Source organism: Procambarus clarkii, chromosome 51, assembly GCF_040958095.1.
Source record: "Procambarus clarkii isolate CNS0578487 chromosome 51, FALCON_Pclarkii_2.0, whole genome shotgun sequence".
Lineage (NCBI taxonomy): Eukaryota > Metazoa > Arthropoda > Malacostraca > Decapoda > Cambaridae > Procambarus > Procambarus clarkii.
Window position 1 is genome coordinate 6,415,959 of NC_091200.1, and position 5,000 is coordinate 6,420,958.

Below are 5,000 nucleotides of genomic sequence, written 5' to 3' on the forward strand. Positions count from 1 at the left end.
GAAGTATGTATGGTGTAATAATGAAGGCATTATTACAAAATAATTCTAATAGAGTAAACGAATCACCGAGTAAAAAAAAAAGATGAACAAGCAATACAAAACTCATCCAGTTGTTAAAGCCATCACTGTACGATGAATGAACCCAAGAATAACTGTATGCAAAACCTTCCGCAAATACCCGTGTAAATAAAAACAAATGAGTATGAGTAGCCCAATGGACACCAAATAACTCCATTGAGTAAAGACAACACAATGTTGTTGACAGGTTGGGGGAGAGGGGATACAGGGGGGAGGGGAAATACAGGAGGAGAGGGGGGAATACAGGAGGGGAAATACAGGAGAGGGGGAATACAGGAGGAGGGGAAATACAGGAGGAGGGGAAATACAGGAGGAGGGGAAATACAGGAGGGGGAATGAAATTCAAGTGCAAATTGCCTTTTCAACCGTGGGTGAATTACCTGAGCAAAAAGGTAAGAGAGGTTTATGTGATTAACTGAGGGAAGGTGAGGGGAGGCGGCCAGCCAAGCACAAACCAGATTAAGTCTCGGCAGATCCCAAGAGGTTTCTCGTGTTGCTGATTTGTCCGTCACCCGCTGAGCACTGCTAACACGCCCGTGATTGACTGATGAAGATGAAGTCACCCCCCGAGGCGGCACGGGCATGAGTAACCCGCAGGTGGTAGGTGGTTGGTGTGAATGTTGTCTCTGGTCGTGTGACATCTTCATGTGTCTCTGGGTCTGGAAAGACGTGGCCGGGGGCGGGGCAGAGACACGCACTTTGACACGTGCGTGCGTGCGCCTGCCTGCCTCCTGGTGCGTTCACCTTCCTATATTTTCAGGGCGAGCTTCAGTGCCTGGGTCCAAGCCTTTCAATCGGCAATTTTTAACTCTATTACTTATCACATCTACTTTTCAAACGCTACATAAAGTACAAACTTAAGCCGTTCAAGTGTGTTCTACTTGTTCACTAACATCAACATGCCATAACATCTTATACTGGCGCTGTTCACCGTTGAGTGTGATTATTCTCTAATCAGACCTGAAAGATTGGAATAATGTAGTTTTGAGAACAAAGATGGTGTTCCTAGGCTTAGTTCATTTACCTCTGTTGCACACGCTAATATAAAACTATCTCCAACCTGTCCTCTTAAAAATAACGTCGCTTTTGGCCGTTTACCAGTATGGCCGAAAGTGGACGTAATTTGAAAATGAAGAAAAAAAAATTAAAATAAATTTGGCATTTTGTTTTCAACAACAGTAAGTTAAGGGTCCTCTGATAGGTTAGGTGGGCAGGAAATTCTCATAACGTTTCAAAACGTTATGAAAAACGTTAATTAAAAGTTTCCTCTTCTAACCTTACCGAGTAAGCCGGACGACTCAAACAGAAAACGGAACAGTACGTCACTTTTGTGAGTGGATTTCCTTTCAAATTACGTCCAAATTTGGCCATAGCGCGCATACCAGCCAAAAGTGACGTTATTTTTAAGTGTCCGGGTTGATCTCTGTGCCATCATTATGGGTTATAATGGTGTGAGATGGCAGCCATAGAATAAATTCTAAAGTGTTTATTATGCAGTGAGCGTATTCCTTTGTTCAAAAATGGAACGTAACAAATTCCTACAAACTATTGTTGATTAGCCAGAATGTGGTGCATGCGTCGAACGTCTACAAACAAGAACCAACAGCCTAGCTGATCAAGTTGTCAAGCAGTAGGAGTGATCAGCTACTGAATACAATAGTTACCCGAGGGGTCCCCGCAACCCAGTCCAGGCCTGGTTGATGGTCTGGTCAACCAGGCTGTGAGACGCCGCTCAGAACAATCTGACGGCGTCGAATGAACTACAGCCCGGTTGATCAGGTATTCACTGGAGGTATTCATCAAGGCAATGATTCTTCAAAGTTCACAACTCTTTATGGTAAATTGAGGGTTGCTTGAAACTTGTGTAAAATAGTTTCATCTAGATAGCCAACTATATTCAACGTGGAATACGTATCGTGAGAGGGAAATGTGTTGTAATTCGAATCGGAATTTTGCATAATACGTGTCAACATTTAAGGTCATCACAAGACAAGCTTAGAGTAGAAGAACTATTTTTTTATTAATACATTTGGTACATCTGTATTTGTGTAGCTACCCTAGACTATATAAATCTCGTTTGTATGGATACCATCACACATAAATATAGAAGAACTTTTTTTTATTAATATGTCAGGTACATCTGCATTTGTGCAGCTACCCTAGACTATTTGAAGGGGAGTACAGTGTGTCAAAAAGACGTGATGTTAAAAATCCCCATCACACAGGATGTAAGTCATACAGAGGCACGTGATAAGTAGTCTGCACTGGCAGACTCTGGGTGCATTATGAGGATATCATCAACACAAAAGTGAATAAGGTAGCAGTGAAACTGACTCCATCTCGCAGGATGGTTAGTCATACAGGGCCATAGTTCAGTAGCCTGCACTGGCAAATTTTGGGTACACTGCGAGGATATCTTCAAGAACACGAGAGTGAATAAAGTAATTGAAAAGCTCCTGGTACCTCATGCCAACGGGTGTGAATGGTCTGTTAACTGGACATTCGGTGATGTGGTGTGCAAGCTCATGCCCCAGTTCCTGCTCACAGAGTTTGCACCTGGAGTGCTCAGGATTGGGAGACCCGTCACCTGTAGCCACCTGCCGCAGGTAACGCTCTCTAAACCTAGTACAGGTAAACTGTCCGTGTTTCCAGTGTGTCCTATGCCATTTTCTGAAGTGTCTGGGCACTGTTGTATATAATATGAATACATAGACTAATGAGGTATAAGTTAGAGGTCTCATCCTATACATAGGGTCTATGTATAGGATAACATAGGGACCTCCGCAGTCCCACAAACTAGACAGGGAGAGTTCCCAAGACGCCAACGTAATAACGACCCCACACAGACAGCCGTCACTCATCGTCCATCATAACCCCCACCCCAACCCCCCACCCCTGGGCACAAGAGGACGACCCCTAACAACCACGTAGACAGAGCCATTACCTCCCCCCTCCGCTCCCCGACCCCCACAACTTCCACCGGTCAATTGCTGCTTCTTAACATTCCTGCCATGCATGCTGGTCGGTTGGCGCCGGCCTCCGGAGAGCCTTCCAGGGAACACCTATTCAATTGCCACACGTTTTCAACCATATATGTTACAGTTTGGGTCCGCGGGCGTCCATTGACGGTGAGCTACGCTGGCCAAGGTCACGGGCCACACACTAATGACTTGGCACGACGAGTTCATGACTCCATAAATGAAGTGAAGAAGGAACTGCTGCCATACTTCGCTGTCTTGGGCTGAGTAAAGCTGATCGTTTATCTGCATCCGGACGTGACTATGGCCAGACACTCCACCAACTTCCTCAGGCATTTGACCCCCCCCCCCCCTGTGTGTGTGTGTGTGTGTGTGTGTGTGTGTGTGTGTGTGTGTGTGTGTGTATGTGTGTGTGTGTGTGTGAGAGAGAGAGAGAAAGAAAGAAAAAAAAATAAGTAAAGGTGGGAAAGGGTCAAAAGGTCGAACGCTGCCGAGCAATAAATGAATAATAAATGGCGATCATTTAGCCGTTTTCCTCAGCGATGTGACCGCTTTCCAAACAGGGTGGGAGAGTGTGGGGGGGGGGGTGGCAGGGGCAAAAGACGGGGTGAGTGAGGGGGTGGAAGAGTCGGGTGATGGAAGGGGGGGGGGGGGGGGTGAAGGAGGAGGTAAGAGGAAAGGAACGAAGGCGGAGGTAGGAGGGGAGCAATACTGACACCAACATTCTACTTGAGAACAGGAAATCACTGTCATGTAAATTACTACAAGGCGCTCGAATTTCTGCAGCGAGAGAGAGAATGTCGTCCTCGAAGTAAACAGTGCGTCCAGTCAACACACCTGGGACACGCACGTCGCCATCCCTGCCCTTGTGCGGGAGTGCACAATGGAAAGTTGTTTTCACATATCCATACATTAAAACATTGATTGTAACCGTGATATATATGTACCTCCGCCTACAGTTTAGACCTATTGTCTTGTGTATGACCCTCTGTCCTGCGTGACAGTGAATACCAGCATTATCCTCACTTTAATAAGACTTTATTAAAATCCTCAGATTAGACAAAATTCTAATTAATTTTGTCAATAAAGATGTTAATAATAATAACACGTCGCCAGCAGTAACTATCTTATCTTGAGGTTATCTTGAGATGATTTCGGGGCTTTTTAGTGTCCCCGCGGCCCGGTCCTCCACCCCCAGGAAGCAGCCCATGACAGCTGACTAACACCCAGGTACCTATTTTACTGCTAGGTAACAGGGGCATAGGGTGAAAGAAACTCTGCCCTGTCGCCAGCAGTAACTATGTTTCTGTTTTTGCTGTTGCAAACTTAGACTTATCTTGCATATCATCATATACAACCACTGTGACTCTCTTCTACTTATTCTAGTTATAACTCAAACGGAAGTACATGATTAGGCTGCGTAATGTTTATTGATTCAGGTTCATGAAACAGGGACCCCCCAAGCTTGTGAGAGAACAGGCGAGCGTGAACACCCTGGTACACCACACCCAGCCTCCACCACCAGGCGGGCTCCGACACACTCACCAATCATGGTGGATCTTTAACTATTGTTTGTGTTAGCGGCAAACAACTAACTGCCCCTCTCAAGGATGCCGGAAAAATTACGAAGCTGTGAATAAGTTTTACAAGGTTGTGACAAGTTTGGCCGCGGGGACCTAACTATTTAGCAGCGTTTAGCGCACATATTAATATAACTATTCTTTGGCTGTCAAAAAAAATTAATCCCATTTTCAAGTAAGTTTTTCAAGAGCTAAGTTTAAGTCTCCTAAATAATGATGTTATAACAGTTTTGAAACTCCCGTCTATTAAAATAGAAGATCCTTAATATTGGAATATTTCTACATAGTAAAACGAGAAAAATAGCACTTTGTTTTTGCCACAAACAAGCAAACTTAAATGTAAATCTGAAATCATATAATAGGA